Consider the following 20,952-nt stretch of genomic DNA (forward strand, 5'->3'; position numbering starts at 1 on the left):
TGGGGAGTTCCTGACAACTCACTATACTTACCTGTCTCTGCCTATAAGCCCCCCATTTTAAATGATTTTGTAATAAAATGTTTTGTAGATAGTTGGAGGGTCTTTTTTTTCATAAATCCTAAAACAACAGGAGAAGTGTAAAAAATGTTACCAAGAAAAATCTCATCTCATCCTGCAAAAAGCAACCCCCCCCTCCCCTCAGGCAAGTCACCCGTCACATGACCGCAGAAAACAGCAAAATCTGTTCCCCAAAAGCCGAATGCCCCTCAGTGCCCCTCCGCATCTAGTGCCCATTACTGCAGTGGGGAGAGCCCACCACTTACAGGCTGCCATCTCCTGCACTGTGTAAGGGGGCACAAAGGGAACGGATTTGCAAATTGCATCCTGCAAAACAACTGTGTCCTCCTTGCCCATCATCCCGCGCTCCGTCCTCCTGTGCCCATCCTACCAAGCCCTTCCTCGCACGCTCCGTCCTCCTGTGCCCATCCTCCCGAGCCCTACCCTCCCGCGTTCCGTCCTCCTGTGCTCGTCCTTCAGTGCCCATCATCCTACGCTCCGTCCTCCAGCGTCCATCCTCCCGAGGCCTGCCCTCCCACGGTCCATCCTCCTGTGCTCGTCCTTCAGTGCCCATCATCCTACGCTCCGTACTCCTGTGCCCAACCTCCCGAGGCCTGCCCTCCTGCGCTCCGTTCTCCAGCGTCCATCCTCTCAAGCCCTTCCTCCCACGCTCCGTCCTCCTGTGCCCATCCTCCCGAGCCCTGCCCTCCCGCGCTCCGTCCTCCTGTGCTCGTCCTTCAGTGTCCATCATCCTACGCCCCGTCCTCCTGTGCCCATCCTCCCGAGTCCTACCCTCCCGCGCTCCATCCTCCTGTGCTTATCCTTCAGTGCCCATCATCCTACGCTCCATCCTCCTGTGCCCATCCTCCCGAGGCCTGCCCTCCCACGCTCCGTCCTCCAGCGTCCATCCTCTCAAGCCCTTCCTCCCACGCTCCGTCCTCCTGTGCCCATCCTCCCGAGGCCTGCCCTCCCGCGCTCCGTCCTCCTGTGCTCGTCCTTCAGTGCCCATCATCCTACGCTCCATCCTCCTGTGCCCATCCTCCCGAGTCCTACCCTCCCGCGCTCCATCCTCCAGCGTCCATCCTCCAGTGCTCGTCCTTCAGTGCCCATCATCCTACGCTCCGTCCTCCTGTGCCCATCCTCCCGAGTCCTACCCTCCCGCGCTCCATCCTCCTGTGCTCGTCCTTCAGTGCCCATCATCCTACGCTCTGTACTCCTGTGCCCATCCTCCCGAGGCCTGCCCTCCCACGCTCCGTCCTCCAGCGTCCATCCTCTCAAGCCCTTCCTCCCACGCTCCGTCCTCCTGTGCCCATCCTCCCGAGGCCTGCCCTCCCGCGCTCCGTCCTCCTGTGCTCGTCCTTCAGTGCCCATCATCCTACGCTCCGTCCTCCTGTGCCCATCCTCCCGAGTCCTACCCTCCCGCGCTCCATCCTCCTGTGCTCGTCCTTCAGTGCCCATCATCCTACGCTCCGTACTCCTGTGCCCATCCTCCCGAGGCCTGCCCTCCCGCGCTCCGTCCCCCTGTGCTCGTCATTCAATGCCCATCATCCTACGCTCCGTACTCCTGTGCCCATCCTCCCGAGGCCTGCCCTCCCGCGCTCCGTCCTCCTGTGCTCGTCCTTCAGTGCCCATCATCCTACGCTCCGTCCTCCTGTGCCCATCCTCCCGAGGCCTGCACTCCCGCGCTCCATCCCCCTGTGCTCGTCATTCAATGCCCATCATCCTACGCTCCGTACTCCTGTGCCCATCCTCCCGAGGCCTGCCCTCCCGCGCTCCGTCCTCCAGTGCTCGTCCTTCAGTGCCCATCATCCTACGCTCCGTACTCCTGTGCCCATCCTCCCGAGGCCTGCCCTTCCGCGCTCCGTCCCCCTGTGCTCGTCATTCAATGCCCATCATCCTACGCTCTGTCCTCCTGTGCCCATCCTCCCGAGGCCTGCCCTCCCGCGCTCCATCCTCCTGTGCTCGTCCTTCAGTGCCCATCATCCTACGCTCCGTCCTCCTGTGCCCATCCTCCCGAGGCCTGCCCTCCCACGCTCCGTCCTCCAGCGTCCATCCTCTCAAGCCCATCCTCCCACGCTCCGTCCTCCTGTGCCCATCCTCCCGAGGCCTGCCCTCTCGCGCTCCGTCCTCCTGTGCTCGTCCTTCAGTGCCCATCATCCTACGCTCCGTCCTCCTGTGCCCATCCTCCCGAGGCCTGCCCTCCCACGCTCCGTCCTCCAGCGTCCATCCTCTCAAGCCCATCCTCCCACGCTCCGTCCTCCTGTGCCCATCCTCCCGAGGCCTGCCCTCTCGCGCTCCGTCCTCCTGTGCTCGTCCTTCAGTGCCCATCATCCTACGCTCCGTCCTCCTGTGCCCATCCTCCCGAGGCCTGCCCTCCCACGCTCCGTCCTCCAGCGTCCATCCTCTCAAGCCCTTCCTCCCACGCTCCATCCTCCTGTGCTCGTCCTTCAGTGCCCATCATCCTATGCTCCATACTCCTGTGCCCATCCTCCCGAGCCCTGTCCTCCGGTGCTCGTTCTCCTGTGCATATCCTCCTGCGCCCCGTCCTCCCGCGTCCATCATCCCGCGCCCATCTGAGCTTGCAAGTTCTGACACAAGGAACATTTCTTCGTTACTGGCAAAGTCTTCTCTCTCAAAGTGCCAAGAAGAAGACGACCTCTTCTACACCTAACGGTGGCTTCCAGTATACTGGAAGCCCATTCGGGCTACAAAGAGACCCAGCTCCCTTCTAGAGGGCCATAGACCAGATCTTAGCCCCTTACAAAAAGTACGCCTCTGCTTACCTCTGTAGAACGAGCTAAAAAGCTTGTAAAAGAACTTCAACATGACGTTTCAAGGATGGAGCGAGACTGCCATCTACTGGCCAGATACCAAAATATACAAGGGAAGTTGCAGGGAGGGCAGATTCAGAGGCTGGACCCAATCAGGTGACTTCCAGGAAGGAGTTCAGAGAGATAAGAGGCCAGCGCGCCAAACCTGAGGGGTCTTCGGCGCCAAGCAGCAGAGAGGAGCAGACGTGCTCCCTGCGTCCTGAGAAACCCCACGTGACAGGCCAAATCCAGAGGCCTGAGAGGTGCTCCAGCCGGGCACCGGTAAAAGAGCTCCGGATCCCTCACAGTTGTGACTCGAGTGCTGTGCCTGCTGAGGAGACTAGGAACCTGATCGCGGTGCTGAGTGAGTTCGCTGAACAGACGAGGCCTGGACCCCCCTATCCAAGGCTCGAGAGACTGCCCCCAACAGCCAAGCAGAGAGGAGCTGCATACGTGAGCAGGGCCGTCACTTCCACTGCTCACCCACGGTACCGGGGACAATTGGGTTTAAGTACTCAGGTTGGGAGGGGGACGGTTGGGGCTAAAGTAGCACAACGGGATTTAATTGAATTCATCCGGAAAGAGACCCACGGCCTAGCGGGAATAACCGGTGACCCCCGCTAGGGCCAAATTCACGGTTAAAGAACTTGTGTGGTGCTTCTCATGCTTGAGGGCATCACCTTATTTTAAGAGACTGCACCTTATTTTAAGAGACTGCGCCTTACTTTAAGAGACTGCGCCTTACTTTAAGAGACTGCGCCTTACTTTAAGAGACTGCGCCTTACTTTGAGAAATTTTGTATTTTTCTGATATTTCAAACCACTGTTCATTACCCTTGTTGCTAATCCCTTGTTTCAGTATACCTGTTGTATAAAACTGTTTACAATCATTTCTGACTGTTCTCGCCTTGTGTCTCTGTGCGTTGCATTCCGGCACCTGCATTACATTTGGCGTAGTCGGCAGGATGCAACATTCAGACGCAGAGATGGCGGATCAGTCTGTGGTTGGGTCCGGCCGGAGCCATATACCCCTGGGGGCTATGCTCAGCCATCTTCCCAAGTTTACAGGGGATGGCATGTCACTTTGGGACTGGGCAGAAAGACTGAGAAGTATGCTACGTATGTATCCCCTTGACCCTCTAGCCCAGGCGGAGTTGGCCCTCCTAACCCTTGATGGAGAGGCCCGACAGACTGTGATGTACCGCCCACCTGGGGACCGTGACACCGTGGATAAAGTGATAAAAATTCTAGAGGACATGCACGGTGACATTACAGATTTGGGACACTTGCGCTTACGGTTGTTTCAGCGGGTCCAAGGGGAAAATGAGACAGTAAATCAGTATGTTAATGCATTACAGGAAGTGACGGCCCATATCACTAAGAAAACTCGAGATGGGAACCGAGGACTGGGACCATTGGATGAGGTGTTGCGTGATCAACTGATTGCTGGCTTGAAAGACCCTTCCCTGAGGCGGATCCTGAAGGAGCGGCTGCGATTGAGCCCTGATATGGGCTTCCTGGAGGTAGGGGCTGAAGCTAGAGTCCTGGAGAGAGAAGTTCCTGTTCTCAAAGCCACAGTTAGAAGTCATGAGGCAATTGCTCCTGGATTCACCAACCAAGAGCCTGATTGGGTACGGGAAATACGTCAGGAAATTCGAGACATTCGGGGTGAGCTGAATTCTATTAGGAAGACTCCTACTGCCCCCTTGCCGACGGACCGTACTGCTCAACGCGGACGGAGACCAGAACGAAAAAGACGTTCCTATCCGGCCCCAGCACGACATGTACCCGACCTATCGGCAGAACGAGGACCGGAGTGCTGGACCTGCGGAGGTAGGGGGCATATCTCCAAAGACTGTCCCAACCGAGAAAGGAGGAGGAGGGGACAACCGTTAAACTAAAATGCCCCACGGTTGTGGAGCATACCGTGGGGTCTCGAGCTTCGGAGAGTAGAAGAGGGAGCTCTGAAGACATTGTCTCAGAGAGGCCCATTATCTGGGCTGAATTCAATGGGCAGCGGATCCGCTGTTTGATGGACACCGGGTCTCAAGTGACCACTATGCCTGAGACGTACTTCCAAAGTCACTTTCCTGAAGTCGCTCGTTCCTGCCGGGAACCCACTGTCAAACTGGTGGCGGCTAATCAACTACCTATCCCAGTAGCGGGAGTAGTATGGATGTCCGTGCGGGCATGTGGAAAGGACCTCGGTCGAAAAGGGATCGTACTGACCACCGGGCCCAGAGGCGATGGGCCCATTGTAACCCTGGGCATGAATGTGCTGAAAGAAGTCGGACAGTTCCTGACTGAGGGCTGTAGCAAAAACAACTGGACCCGCGCCACTCGAGACCCAGCTAACAAGAGAGTGTTCCAACACCTCGTGCCGGTCAGTCAGATTCAAAAGTTGCCCACTACCTCCCAGTACCTTGGTAAGGTATCGATACCGCCCGAAGCCACAATGACACTGCCAGTGGGACAGACTGTACTCACTTTGCCGGTGCTGGCACATGTGTCCTTAGAGGGCGTGGACATTCAAGTTGAACCAATGGAGGGAGAAGAAGCGCCCTCTGGACTCCTGATTGCCCGAACTTTGGCCACCGTGCGGCACGGTCGAGTACCCGTGCGCTGCATCAATTTAAGTGGCACCAGTTTACAGTTGTTGCCCCGACAAGAGGTGGCGTGAGTGTGCGTAATGCCGGAGGCCCTTACTAGAGCTGACGCTATAGGGCTGGCACCTGTGGAAGGAAAACCATGGACCCTAGAGGTGTCCCTCAATAGCCAGGAACATGGAAGAGAACCGTTGGCTGGACGCCACCTCCTGGAAGAAATGGAAGCTAACCTGACTGAGTTTTCTGCTGGACAAGTGAGGCAGATCGAACAACTTCTACAGCGATATCAGGGTGTGTTTGCACAGCATGAAGATGATTTCGGGTGCACTCGGGACATTCAACACGAAATACCCACCGGTAATACTGCTCCCATTCGAGAGAGATATCGGCAGATCCCGCCTCAAATGTACCAGGAGGTGAAAGAGCTGTTGGCCCACATGTTGCGGAACGGTGTGATCCGTGAAAGCCAGAGCCTCTGGGCGGCTCCGATCGCGCTGGTCCGAAAGAAGGACAGAGATGAGGAGCTCGAAGGCGACGAGATCCCGGATTTCAGCCAGTTCGCCGCTGCTGTGGTCGACGCCCAAGAGACCAGAGGGGAGCCGAGGCCCACTCAGATTCTGGGCCGTTCAAGAGACGAATGGATACATCTGCAGCAATCCGACCCGGAGCTAGCAAAGTTGAGAGAATGGGTCGCCCTTAATCAGAGACCCGACCAGGAAACCAGAGCCGCTTCACTTCCAACTACCCTACAAATCCTAGGCCAGTGGGAGAGGCTCCTCCTGAAGGATGGCTTGCTATGCCGAAGAATCCAGCTGCCTCGAGAGTTTGATGTTACCTGGCAAGTGGTAGTTCCAGGAGCACTAGTAACACAGCTAGCCCAAGAAGCTCATAGAAGAGGTGCTCACTTCGGAGTAGAAAAGACCTTCCGGTGGTTGCAACGGCTGGTGTATTGGCCTCAACTGCGACAAGAAGTCGAGGGGGTCTGCCGAACATGTCGCCAGTGTGAGTTGAACAAGCCCCCGGAGCAAAGAGCTCCCATTCAGACCATCCGAACTTCTGCCCCCTTGGAAGTCTTGATGATTGACTACTTGATGGTAGGAACTTCATACAACGGTTATGGACACTGTTTAGTCATGACTGATCACTTCACCAAGTTTGCAGTAGTGACGCCCACTAAAGATCAGACGGCAGAAGCCGCAGCCAAGGCCATCTGTCAAGATTTCATCCGGATTTATGGGTGCCCGAAGCGAATACATTCTGACCAGGGAGCCTGCTTCCAAGGACGAGTGATGGATGAGCTATACCGCATCTATGGGATCAACCATTCCCGGACAACGCCCTACCACCCGCAAGGGAACGGTGCATGCGAGCGCTTTAACCGAACCCTGTTGCAAATGTTGCGAACACTGGAAGCGGACAAAAAGATGAAGTGGCCCGAATTTGTGTCCGAGCTGGTGTGGGTGTATAATAATCGAGTTCATGCAACCACCGGCTACACCCCCTACATGTTGCTGTTTGGAAGAAGTGGCCGAGAAATCACCGAACTGGAGCTAGACTCAGAAGACCCCGGTCCGGGCAGTAGCCCAAGTACCTAGATTCGAGAACACCAGCGTCAACTCCATACCGTGAGAAGACTGGTTGCTCAGAAGTTTCAGGAAGTAGAGCATGCAGTTCGGCCCCCGACGACAGGTGGATCACTTCAGCCAGGAGACCGAGTGCTGGTGAGGGCTAAACGATTTGGAAGTAAACTGGACCATCATTGGGAGGCGATACCATATCGGGTGGTGAAGAAGGTTCACCCAGACAACCCCGTCTACGAGGTTAGGCCCGAAGGGGATGACGCCGCGACATCCAGGGTGTTGCACCGTAATATGTTGCGACCTTGCTCCTCTGAAGCAGAAGTCTGTAATGGAGTTGGGCCCCCAGACGTATTGGCTGAAGTGCCACATACAGGAACCTTGGGGGATGAAGAAGGATGGGCCACAATGCAGTTGGGCCCGTCAGAACCGTTGGTGCCACTCCCGAGTGGAAGTCAGAATGAGTCAGGAAATGATTTGCAATCCCCAGTAGTTGATTCCTCGGATCTCCCGGAGTCTCCTCCGCAAGAAGAGCCCCGCAGAACTGAGCGGGCTAATGCCGGAATTACTCCTAACCAGTATGCTCAGTAAGAGTTTATCTGGTCTCGAATCCAACAGAAAACGCAGGAGTGTGCCCAACTCCTGTCTGAGCTTGCACTGCCTGGAAGAAAACATCAATTCTGCGAGGAGTCCACTCGCCCGAGGACTGGCGAGCAAAAAGGAGGGAGGAATGTAGAACGAGCAAGAAAACTTGTAAAAGAACTTCAACATGACGTTTCAAGGATGGAGCGAGACTGCCATCTACTGGCCAGAGACAGTCAAGCGGAACCAAAATATACAAAGGAAGTTGCAGGGAGGGCAGATTCAGAGGCTGGACCCGATCAGGTGACTTCCAGGAAGGAGTTCAGAGAGATAAGAGGCCAGCGCGCCAAACCTGAGGGGTCTTTGGCGCCAAGCAGCAGAGAGGAGCAGACGTGCTCCCTGCGTCCTGAGAAACCCCGCGTGACAGGCCAAATCCAGAGGCCTGATAGGTGCTCCAGCCGGGCACCGGTAAAAGAGCTCCGGATCCCTCACAGTTGTGACTCGAGTGCTGTGCCTGCTGAGGATACTAGGAACCTGATCGCGGTGCTGAGTGAGTTCGTGGAACCCGACGTCGGCCGCCGACAGACGAGGCCTGGACCCCTCTATCCAAGGCTCGAGAGACTGCCCCCAACAGCCAAGCAGAGAGGAGCTGCATACGTGAGCAGGGCCGTCACTTCCACTGTTCACCCACGGTACCGGGGACAATTGGGTTTAAGTACTCAGGTTGGGAGGGGGACGGTTGGGGCTAAAGTAGCACAACGTGATTTAATTGAATTCATCCGGAAAGAGACCCACGGCCTAGCGGGAATAACCGGTGACCCCCGCTAGGGCCAAATTCACGGTTAAAGAACTTGTGTGGTGCTTCTCATGCTTGAGGGCATCACCTTACTTTAAGAGACTGCGCCTTATTTTAAGAGACTGCGCCTTACTTTGAGAAATTTCGTATTTTTCTGATATTTCAAACCACTGTTCATTACCCTTGTTGCTAATCCCTTGTTTCAGTATACCTGTTGTATAAAACTGTTTGCAATCATCTCTGACTGTTCTCGCCTTGTGTCTCTGTGCGCTGCATTCCCGCACCTGCATTACACCTCAACGATATTGGGATATTCAGCCCGGATTGGGGAATCATCTGCAGAAGGTCCAGGCCATGCTGGATGCGCTGGGTTTTCCATAAACCCAAAGAAGTGTGCCATGGGAAAAAGAAGGGAAAATACCTGGGCTACATCGTTGGAAGAAGCAAAGTTGGCTGAAACCGGTCTCCAAGGAACAGGTTCGTGTATTTCTGGGAATGGTGGGACACTATCAGCCGGGTATCTTGAACTTCGCCATGATAGCTGCACCCCTGACCGACCTTCTAAAGGACACAAAGACGGTGATGGCCAAATGGCGTCTTGAAGCAGATATGGCGTTCCAAGAGTTGAAACTCAGGGCTACAGGACTTCAACTTTCATGTGGAATACAGGCCTGGGAAGCTGCACGGTAACGCAGATGCCCTGTCTAGACTTCAATGTTTGGTGACTGAAGGTGCCAAAACCTACAGCTTTGGGCAGAGGGGGGGGATATGTGACAAAGTCACAGGCAAAGGACCGGAGGGGAGATATGTAGCATTGAGATTCTTAGCCCCAGTAATTTAAACATAGAGAAAATGTTCCAGCTCACAAAGTGATCAGGGGGTTAATCAGCCATCTTTAGTGCTAAGGTGATTAAACACCTGTAGAGAGGGAAGAGGCCAGAGGATAAATTCCCGGCCTTGTAGAGCATTTGGTGTGGGGAGGGCCTGGAGGCACAAGCTCTGGAGCTGTTTTGTCATGTGAAGGAAAGACAAACCTTGTGTTGTTTGTTCCTGAAGCGGGCGGTTACCTGTAGCAACAAGGACTGTGCAATACACATGTGGTCAAAATTGTTGGTACCCCTCGTTTTAGAAACTACAAATTTTCTCCACTAAAATATGTCTTCGGCCTGTGGTAGATCGGCCCACTCGGCTGCACACAGAGGTAGACACAGGAACACTGTCTCTTTAAATCTTCTGTGGTTTATTAAGAGCACTGCATAAACCATGGCAATGTTTACAAAACAAACACGGCCTTCTCGGCCTAACGGGAAAAAAACAAAACATAATGTACACACGTGGTCAGAATTGTTGGTGCCCCTCGTTTAATGAAAGAAAACCCCACAATGGTCACAGAAAAAACTTGAATCTGACAAAAGTAATAATAAATTAAAAATCTATAAAAATGAACAGATGAAAGTCAGACATTGCTTTTCTGCTTCCACATGAAATCGGCCTGGACAGAAATGATGGTTCTTCTTCTTCTTCTTCTTCTTAACTTAATATTTTGTTGAACTTTTTGAGGCGATCACTGCAATCAGACGATTCCTGTAACTGTCAATGAGACTTCTGCGCCTCTCGACAGGTATTTTGGAGACTCCTCATGAGCAAACTGCTCCAGTTGTCTCGTGGTTGAAGGTTGCCTTTTCCAGACGCCATGTTTCAGCTCTTTCCAAAGATGCTCAATAGGATTTAGGTCAGGGCTCATAGAAGCCACTTCAGAATAGTCCAATGTTTTCCTCTTAGCCATTCTTGGGTGTTTTTAGCTGTGTGTTTTGGGTCATTATCCTGTTGCAAGACCCATGACCTGCGACTGAGACCAAGCTTTCTGACACTGGGCAGCACATTTCTCTCTAGAATCCCTTGATAGTCTTGCGATTTCATTGTACCCTGCACAGATTCCAGACGCTCTGTGCCAGATACAGCAAAGCAGCCCCAGGACATAACAGAGCCTCCACCATGTTTCACAGTAGGGACAGTGTTCTTTTCTTGATATGCTTCATTTTTCCGTCTGTGAACATAGAGCTGATGTGCCTTGCCAAAATCTTCCATTTTTGTCTCATCTGTCCATAAGACATTCTCCCAGAAGCTTTTTGGCTTGTGAACATGTAGTTTTGCAAATTCCAGTCTGGCTTTTTTATGTTTTTTTTTCAACAATGGTGTTCTCCTTGGTTGTCTCCCATGAACTCCACTTTGGATCAAACAATGACGGATGGTGCGATCTGACACTGATGTTCCTTGAGCTTGAAGTTCACCTTTAATCTCTTTAGAAGTTATCTTGGGCTCTTTTGTTACCATTCGTATTCTTTAATTTGTCATCAATTTTCCTCCTGCGGCCACGTCCAGGGAGGTTGGCTACAGTCCCATGGATCTTACATTTCTGAATAATATGTGCAGCTGTAGCCACAGGAACATCAAGCTGCTTGGAGATGGTCGTATAACCTTTACCTTTAACATGCTTGTCTATAATTTTCTTTCTAATCTCCTGAGACAACTCTTTCCTCTCCTTCCTCTGGTCCATGTTGAGTGTGGTACACACCATGTCACCCAACAGCACCGTGAGTATCTGTAGCCCTATATACAGGACCACCGACTGATTACAAGATTGTAGACCCCTGTGATGCTAATTAGTGGACGCAACTTGATTAAACATGTCCCTTTTGTCACATTATTTTCAGGGGTCCCATCATTTCTGTGCAGGCCGATTTCATGAGTTTCATTTTTTTTTAAATTCTGTGGAAGCAGAAAAGCAATGTCTGACCTTCATTGTTCATTTTCATAGATTTTTAATTTATTATTACTTTTGTCAGATTCAAGTTATTTCTGTGACCATTGTGGGGTGTTCTTCCATTAAACGAGGGGTACTAACAATTCTGACCACGTGTGTACATTATGTTTTGTTTTTTTCCCGTTAGGCCGGGAAGGCCGTGTTTGTTTTGCAAACATTGCCGTGGTTTATGCAGCACTCTTAATAAACCACAGAAGATTTGAAGAGACAGTGTTCCTGTGTCTACCTCTGTGTGCAGCCGAGTGGGCCGATCTACCACAGGCCGAAGACATATTTTAGTGGAGAAAATTTGTAATTTCTCATTGTGTTAATTCCTGTGCGGCACTTGAGGGGTTCACATACTTCCTATTGTGAAGACTTTAAGGGGAGCTACAGTTCATAAAATATCTGACTTCTGGGGGTTTCTGACATTTCGGACCCTGAAAGACCCTTTACAGCTGAATATCTAAATAATGGGATGTGTAAAAAAAAAAATACGGAAAAACTTCTGCCAATTTTTAACCCTTCCATCATCCTAACCAAATACAAAGCCAACGGGGAGGAGACGCGCGGGAAACATTATTATTTGTGTCTCCGAGGACAAAAATTGCTCTTTTTTTCTAAATTTTCATAAAATTTTAGATATTTTTATTAAAAAAAAAAGCAGCAAAACATAAAAAACCTCAATTCACCAAGAACATAAAGTACAAGGTGTCACGGAGGAGCAGAATCACCACGTAAAGTGACACGTGTCAGGAAGGTGAAAAATACCTTAGTCACTAAGGGGTTAAGGGGCATCTCTTCCCCGTCTTCTCCTCTGTGTCTGGTCCCGGCCATCAGAGGCCGAGCACAACCAGGAGGCGACTCCGAAATAACTCCGCACCATCAGGGTCACCCTGGTTTTTGCTTCCATCTCCTGATGATACTTTGTCAGCCAATCACAGCGCAGCTCTTGTTTTTGCTACACTTTGATTGGCTGCTCCAGGCCACATGATAACACTCAGTGCTCACTGGATGTAGTCAAGGTGGTGAGGCCGGAAGGAAGGGGGACACGGTGAGGCCGGGGGGCTGTGAGGATGAAGGATGGTGATAATGGGGCAGGGAAACCTGGAGAATGGTGTGGTGGGGGGGCGGTGAGGCCGGGGGAAAGGAGGACACAGTGAGGCTGAAGGACAGTGAGGGAGGAGAGGATAGGGAGTGGTGAGGACAGGGGTCAGGAGGACATGGTGAGGCTGGAGGGCAATGAGTTGGCGAGACCTGGGGGGTTGTATGGTCTGGGAGGGGGGGGGGGTGAGGCCAGAGGGCAGTGAGGATAGGGGGTGGTGAGACCTGGGGGGTCATGAGATCTGGGGAGTGATGAGGCCCGGGGTAAGGAGGACATGTTGAGGCCAGAGGGCAGTGAGGATGGAGAGGATAGGGGGTGGTGAGACCTGGGGGGTCATGAGATCTGGGGAGAGGTGAGGCCCGGGGTGAGGAGGACATGTTGAGGCCAGAGGGCAGTGAGGATGGGAATAACGAGGTGGTGAGACCTGGAGGGTGGTGAGGTCTGGGAAGAGGTGAGGCCATGGGTAAGGGGGACACGGTGAGGCTGGAGGATGGTGGTAATGAGACGGTGAGGCTGGAGAGCAGCGAGGCCGGTGGATGGTGAAGTGATAAGGCTGGAGGATAGTGGGCAGTGAGGACGGGGGGTGATGAGGCCGAGGGGCGATAACGGTTGTTATGATTATAGCCTGTGTCTGTTATTTGCTATTGTGATTATTGTAACTATTTTTCATTTTTTTTTAGTGATTTTATAGGAAGAAAAAAACTCTTATTTTCATTGGAGAACACAGAGACGCAGTGGTATGTAGCGCTGTATCTCCATGTACCAGTACAATCTGCCTGTAATGAAGGAGAATATGTCTTAATATACCTCGCAGTGCAGCCGGGCCTCGTAGCTGCTGCCTTCAATGCTGCAGGTTGGGGGATGGAATCCTGGAGAGAAGAGAAGAATAAATGTAAGTGTGTCCGGAGGAGGAGGAGCTGATCAGTGACAGGCGGACGGTGAGGAGGGAGGAGGCTCTGAGTGTGTCCGGAGGAGGAGGAGCTGATCAGTGACAGGCGGATGGTGAGGAGGGAGGAGGCTCTGAGTGTGTCCGGAGGAGGAGGAGCTGATCAGTGACAGGCGGACGGTGAGGAGGGAGGAGGCTCTGAGTGTGTCCAGAGGAGGAGGAGCTGATCAGTGACAGGCGGACGGTGAGGAGGGAGGAGGCTCTGAGTGTGTCCAGAGGAGGAGGAGCTGATCAGTGACAGGCGGACGGTGAGGAGGGAGGAGGCTCTGAGTGTGTCCGGAGGAGGAGGAGTTGATCAGTGACAGGCGGATGGTGAGGAGGGAGGAGGCTCTGAGTGTGTCCGGAGGAGGAGGAGGGAGGAGGCTCTGAGTGTGTCCAGAGGAGGAGAAGCTGATCAGTGACAGGCGGACGGTGAGGAGGCTCTGAGTGTGGCCGGAGGAGCTGATCAGTGACAGGCGGATGGTGAGGAGGCTCTGAGTGTGTCCGGAGGAGCTGATCAGTGACAGGAGGACGGTGAGGAGGGAGGAGGCTCTGAGTGTGTCCAGAGGAGGAGGAGCTGATCAGTGACAGGCGGACGGTGAAGAGGGAGGAGGCTCTGAATGTGTCCGGAGGAGGAGGAGCTGATCAGTGACAGGCGGACGGTGAGGAGGGAGGAGGCTCTGAGTGTGTCCAGAGGAGGAGGAGCTGATCAGTGACAGGCGGACGATGAGGAGGCTCTAAGTGTGTCCGGAGGAGCTGATCAGTGACAGGCGGACGGTGAGGAGGGAGGAGGCTCTGAGTGTGTCCAGAGGATGAGGAGCTGATTAGTGACAGGCGGACAGTGAGGAGGCTCTGAGTGTGTCCGGAGGAGCTGATCAGTGACAGGCGGACGGTGAGGAGGGAGGAGGCGCTGAGTGTGTTCGGAGGAGGAGGAGCTGATCAGTGACAGGCGGATGATGAGGAGGGAGGAGGCTCTGAGTGTGTCCGGAGGAGGAGGAGCTGATCAGTGACAGGTGGACAGTGAGGAGGGAGGAGGCTCTGAGTGTGTCCGGAGGAGGAGGAGCTGATCAATGACAGGCGGACAGTGAGGAGGGAGGAGGCTCTGAGTGTGTCCGGAGGAGGAGAGGAGGAGGAGCTGATCAGTGACAGGCGGACGGTGAGGAGGGAGGAGGCTCTGAGTGTGTCCGGAGGAGGAGGAGCTGATCAGTGACAGGCGGACGGTGAGGAGCGAGGAGGCTCTGAGTGTGTCCAGAGGAGGAGGAGCTGATCAGTGACAGGAGGACGGTGAGGAGGGAGGAGGCTCTGAGTGTGTCCGGAGGAGGAGGAGCTGATCAGTGACAGGCCGGTGAGGAGGGAGGAGGCTCTAAGTGTGTCCGGAGGAGGAGCGGATCAGTGACAGACGGACGGTGAGGAGGCTCTGAGTGTGTCCGGAGGAGCTGATCAGTGACAGGCGGACGGTGAGGAGGCTCTGAGTGTGTCCGGAGGAGCTGATCAGTGACAGGCGGATGGTGAGGAGGGAGTAGGCTCTGAGTATATCCGGAGGAGGAGGAGCTGATCAGTGACTGGCAGACGGTGAGGAGGGAGGAGGCTCTGAGTGTGTCCGGAGGAGAAGGAGCTGATCAGTGACAGGCGGACGGTAAGGAGGGAGGAGGCTCTGAGTGTGTCCGGAGGAGGAGGAGCTGATCAGTGACAGGCGGACAGTGAGGAGGGAGGAGGCTCTGAGTGTGTTCGGAGGAGCTGATCAGTGACAGGCAGACAGTGAGGAGGGAGGAGGCTCTGAGTGTGTCCGGAAGAGGATGAGCTGATCAGTGACAGGCGGACGGTGAGGAGGGAGGAGGCTCTGAGTGTGTTCGGAGGAGGAGGAGCTGTTCAGTGACAGGCGGACGGTGAGGAGGGAGAAGGCTCTCAGTGTGTCAGGAAGAGGAGGAGCTGATCAGTGACAGGCGGACGGTGAGGAGGGAGGAGGCTCTGAGTGTGTCCGGAGGAGGAGGAGCTGATCAGTGACAGACGGACCGTGAGGAGGGAGGAGCCTCTGAGTGTGTCTGGAGGAAGAGGAGCTGATCAGTGACAGGCGGACGGTGAGGAGGGAGGAGGCTCTGAGTGTGTCCGGAGGAGGAGGAGCTGATCAGTGACAGGCGGACGGTGAGGAGGTTCTGAGTGTGTCCGGAGGAGGAAGAGCTGATCAGTGACAGGCGGACGGTGAGGAGGGAGGAGGCTCTGAGTGTGTCCAGAGGAGGAGGAGCTGATCAGTGACAGGCGGACGGTGAGGAGGGAAAAGCCTCTGAGTGTGTCCGGAGGAGGAGATGCTGATCAGTGACAGGCGGACGGTGAGGAGGGAGGAGGCTCTGAGTGTGTCCGGAGGAGGAGGAGCTGATAAGTGACAGGCGGACGGTGAGGAGGGAGGAGGCTCTGAGTGTGTGTCCGGAGGAGAATGAGCTGATCAGTGACAGCCGGACAGTGAGGAGAGAGGAGGCTCTGAGTGTGTCCGGAGGAGGAGGAGCTGATCAGTGACAGGCGGACGGTGAGGAGGGAGGAGGCTTTCAGTGTGTCCGGAGGAGGAGGAGCTGATCAGTGTCAGGCGGATGGTGAGGAGGGAGGAGGCTCTGAGTGTGTCCGGAGGAGGAGGAGCTGATCAGTGACAGGCGACTGGTGAGGAGGCTATGAGTGTGTCCGGAGGAGCTGATCAGTGACAGGCGGATGGTGAGGAGGGAGGAGGCTCTGAGTGTGTCTGGAGGAGGAGGAGATGATCAGTGACAGGCGGACAGTGAGGAGGGAGGAGGCGCTGAGTGTTTTCGGAGGAGGAGGAGCTGATCAGTGACAGGCGGACAGTGAGGAGGGAGGAGGCTCTGAGTGTGTCCGGAGGAGGAGAGGAGGAGGAGCTGATCAGTGACAGGCGGACGGTGAGGAGGGAGGAGGCTCTGAGTGTGTCCGGAGGAGGAGGAGCTGATCAGTGACAGGCGGCCGGTGAGGAGGGAGGAGGCTCTGAGTGTGTCCAGAGGAGGAGGAGCTGATCAGTGACAGGAGGACGGTGAGGAGGGAGGAGGCTCTGAGTGTGTCCGGAGGAGGAGGAGCTGATCAGTGACAGGCGGACAGTGAGGAGGGAGGAGGCTCTGAGTGTGTCCGGAGGAGGAGAGGAGGAGGAGCTGATCAGTGACAGGCGGACGGTGAGGAGGGAGGAGGCTCTGAGTGTGTCCGGAGGAGGAGGAGCTGATCAGTGACAGGCGGACGGTGAGGAGCGAGGAGGCTCTGAGTGTGTCCAGAGGAGGAGGAGCTGATCAGTGACAGGAGGACGGTGAGGAGGGAGGAGGCTCTGAGTGTGTCCGGAGGAGGAGGAGCTGATCAGTGACAGGCCGGTGAGGAGGGAGGAGGCTCTGAGTGTGTCCGGAGGAGGAGCGGATCAGTGACAGACGGACGGTGAGGAGGCTCTGAGTGTGTTCGGAGGAGCTGATCAGTGACAGGCGGATGGTGAGGAGGGAGGAGGCTCTGAGTATGTCCAGAGGAGGAGGAGCTGATCAGTGACAGGCGGAAGGTGAGGAGGGAGGAGGCTCTGGGTGTGTTCGGAGGAGGAGGACCTATTCAGTGACAGGCGGACGGTGAGGAGGGAGGAGGCTCTGAGTGTGTTCGGAGGAGGAGGAGCTGATCAGTGACAGGCGGACAGTGAGGAGGGAGGAGGCTCTGAGTGTGTCCGGAGGAGAATGAGCTGATCAGTGACAGGCGGACAGTGAGGAGGAAGGAGGCTCTGAGTGTGTCCGGAGGAGGAGAGGAGGAGGAGCTGATCAGTGACAGGCGGACGGTGAGGAGGGAGGAGGCTCTGAGTGTGTCCGGAGGAGGAGGAGCTGATCAGTGACAGGCGGATGGTGAGGAGACTCTGAGTGTGTTCGGAGGAGCTGATCAGTGATAGGCGGATGGTGAGGAGGGAGGAGGCTCTGAGCATGTCCGGATGAGGAGGAGCTGATCAGTGACAGGCGGACGGTGAGGAGACTCTGAGTGTGTTCGGAGGAGGAGGAGCTGATCAGTGATAGGCGGATGGTGAGGAGGGAGGAGGCTCTGAGCATGTCCGGAGGAGGAGGAGCTGATCAGTGACAGGCGGACGGTGAGGAGGGAGGAGGCTCTGAGTGTGTACGGAGGAGGAGGAGCTGATCAGTGACAGGCGGACCGTGAGGAGGGAGGAGGCTCTGAGAGTGATTGGAGGAGAAGGAGCTGATCAGTGACAGGCGGACGGTGAGGAGGCTCTGAGTGTGTCTGGAGGAGCTGATCAGTGACAGGCGGACGGTGAGGAGGGAGGAGGCTCTGAGTGTGTTTGGAGGAACTGATCAGTGACAGGCGGACGGTGAGGAGGGAGGAGGCTCTGAGTGTGTTCGGAGGAGGAGGAGCTGATCAGTGACAGGCGGACGGTGAGGAGGGAGGAGGCTCAGAGTGTGTCCGGAGGAGGAGCTGATCAGTGTCAGACGGACGGTGAGGAGGCTCTGAGTTTGTCCGGAGGAGCTGATCAGAGACAGGCGGATGGTGAGAAGGGAGGAGGCTCTGAGTATGTCCGGAGGAGGAGGAGCTGATCAGTGACAGGCGGACGGTGAGGAGACTCTGAGTGTGTTCGGAGGAGCTGATCAGTGATAGGCGGATGGTGAGGAGGGAGGAGGCTCTGAGTGTGTCCGGAGGAGGAGGAGCTGATCAGTGACAGGCGGACGGTGAGGAGGGAGGAGGCTCTGAGAGTGATTGGAGGAAAAGGAGCTGATCAGTGACAGGCGGACGGTGAGGAGGCTCTGAGTGTGTCTGGAGGAGCTGATCAGTGACAGGCGGACGGTGAGGAGGGAGGAGGCTCTGAGTGTGTCCAGAGGAGGAGGAGCTGATCAGTGACAGGCGGACGGTGAGGAGGGAGGGGGCTCTGAGTGTGTCCGGAGGAGGAGGAGCTGTTCAGTGACAGGCGGACGGTGAGGAGGGAGGAGGCTCTGAGTGTGTCCAGAGGAGGAGGAGCTGATCAGTGACAGGCGGACGGTGAGGAGGGAGGAGGCTCTGAGTGTGTCCAGAGGAGGAGGAGCTGATCAGTGACAGGCGGACGGTGAGGAGGGAGAAGGCTCTGAGTGTGTCCGGAAGAGGAGGAGCCGATCAGTGACAGGCGGACGGTGAGGAGGGAGGAGGCTCTGAGTGTGTCCGGAGGAGGAGGAGCTGATCAGTGACAGACGGACGGTGAGGAGGCTCTGAGTGTGTCTGGAGGAGGAGGAGCTGATCAGTGACAGGCGGATGGTGAGGAGGGAGGAGGCTCTGAGTGTGTCTGGAGGAGGAGGAGCTGATCAGTGACAGGCGGATGGTGAGGAGGGAGGAGACTCTGAGTGTGTCCGGAGGAGGTGATCAGTGACAGGCGAACGGTCAGGAAGGAGAAGGCTCTGTGTGTGTCCGGAAGAGGAGGAGCTGATCAGTGACAGGCGGACGGTGAGGAGGGAGGAGGCTCTGAGTGTGTCCGAAGGAGGAGGAGCTGATCAGTGACAGGCGGACGGTGAGGAGGGAGGAGGCTCTGAGTGTGTTCGGAGGAGGAGGAGCTGATCAGTGACAGGCGGCCGGTGAGGAGGGAGGAGGCTCTGAGTGTGTCCGGAGGAGGAGGAGCTGATCAGTGACAGGCGGACGGTGAGGAGGGAGGAGGCTCTGAGTGTGTCCGGAGGAGGAGGAGCTGATCAGTGACAGGAGGACGGTGAGGAGGGAGGAGGCTCTGAGTGTGTCCGGAGGAGGAGGAGCTGATCAGTGACAGGCCGGTGAGGAGGGAGGAGGCTCTGAGTGTGTCCGGAGGAGGAGCGGATCAGTGACAGACGGACGGTGAGGAGGCTCTGAGTGTGTTCGGAGGAGCTGATCAGTGACAGGCGGATGGTGAGGAGGGAGGAGGCTCTGAGTATGTCCAGAGGAGGAGGAGCTGATCAGTGACAGGCGGAAGGTGAGGAGGGAGGAGGCTCTGGGTGTGTCCGGAGGAGGAGGAGCTGATCAGTGACAGGCGGACGGTGAGGAGGGAGGAGGCTCTGAGAGTGATTGGAGGAGAAGGAGCTGATCAGTGACAGGCGGACGGTGAGAAGGCTCTGAGTGTGTCTGGAGGAGCTGATCAGTGACAGGCGGACGGTGAGGAGGGAGGAGGCTCTGATTGTGTCCAGAGGAGGAGGAGCTGATCAGTGACAGGCGGACGGTGAGGAGGGAGGGGGCTCTGAGTGTGTCCGGAGGAGGAGGAGCTGTTCAGTGACAGGCGGACGGTGAGGAGGGAGGAGGCTCTGAGTGTGTCCAGAGGAGGAGGAGCTGATCAGTGACAGGCGGACGGTGAGGAGGGAGGAGGCTCTGAGTGTGTCCAGAGGAGGAGGAGCTGATCAGTGACAGGTGGACGGTGAGGAGGGAGAAGGCTCTGAGTGTGTCCGGAAGAGGAGGAGCTGATCAGTGACAGGCGGACGGTGAGGAGGGAGGAGGCTCTGAGTGTGTCCGGAGGAGGAGGAGCTGATCAGTGACAGGCGGACGGTGAAGAGGGAGGAGGCTCTGAGTGTGTCCGGAGGAGGAGCTGATCAGTGACAGACGGACGGTGAGGAGGCTCTGAGTGTGTCCGGAGGAGCTGATCAGAGACAGGCGGATGGTGAGGAGGGAGGAGGCTCTGAGTGTGTCTGGAGGAGGAGGAGCTGATCAGTGACAGGCGAATGGTGTGGAGGGAGGAGGCTCTGAGTGTGTCCGGAAGAGGAGGAGCTGATCAGTGACAGGCGGCCGGTGAGGAGGGAGGAGGCTCTGAGTGTGTCCGGAGGAGGAGGAGCTGATCAGTGACAGGCGGACCGTGAGGAGCGAGGGGGCTCTGAGTGTGTCCAGAGGAGGAGGAGCTGATCAGTGACAGGAGGACGGTGAGGAGGGAGGAGGCTCTGAGTGTGTCCGAAGGAGGAGGAGCTGATCAGTGACAGGCGGACGGTCAGGAAGGAGAAGGCTCTGTGTGTGTCCGGAAGAGGAGGAGCTGATCAGTGACAGGCGGCCGGTGAGGAGGGAGGAGGCTCTGAGTGTGTCCGGAGGAGGAGGAGCTGATCAGTGACAGGCGGACCGTGAGGAGCGAGGGGGCTCTGAGTGTGTCCAGAGGAGGAGGAGCTGATCAGTGACAGGAGGACGGTGAGGAGGGAGGAGGCTCTGAGTGTGTCCGAAGGAGGAGGAGCTGATCAGTGACAGGCCGGTGAGGAGGGAGGAGGCTCTGAGTATGTCCGGAGGAGGAGCGGATCAGTGACAGACGGACGGTGAGGAGGCTCTGAGTGTGTTCGGAGGAGCTGATCAGTGACAGGCGGATGGTGAGGAGGGAGGAGGCTCTGAGTATGTCCAGAGGAGGAGGAGCTGATCAGTGACAGGCGGAAGGTGAGGAGGGAGGAGGCTCTGGGTGTGTTCGGAGGAGGAGGAGCTAATCAGTGACAGGCGGACAGTGAGGAGGGAGGAGGCTCTGAGTGTGTCCGGAGGAGAATGAGCTGATCAGTGACAGGCGGACAGTGAGGAGGAAGGAGGCTCTGAGTGTGTCCGGAGGAGGAGGAGCTGATCAGTGACAGGCGGACGATGAGGAGGAAGGACGCTCTGAGTGTGTCCGGAGGAGGAGCTGATCAGTGTCAGACGGACGGTGAGGAGGCTCTGAGTTTGTCTGGAGGAGCTGATCAGAGACAGGCGGATTTTGAGGAGGGAGGAGGCTCTGAGTATGTCCGGAGGAGGAGGAGC

The sequence above is a fragment of the Phyllobates terribilis genome, unplaced genomic scaffold (genome assembly GCF_046119375.1).
Source record: "Phyllobates terribilis strain yellow unplaced genomic scaffold, ASM4611937v1 Scaffold_25__1_contigs__length_18738178, whole genome shotgun sequence".
Taxonomy (NCBI): domain Eukaryota; kingdom Metazoa; phylum Chordata; class Amphibia; order Anura; family Dendrobatidae; genus Phyllobates; species Phyllobates terribilis.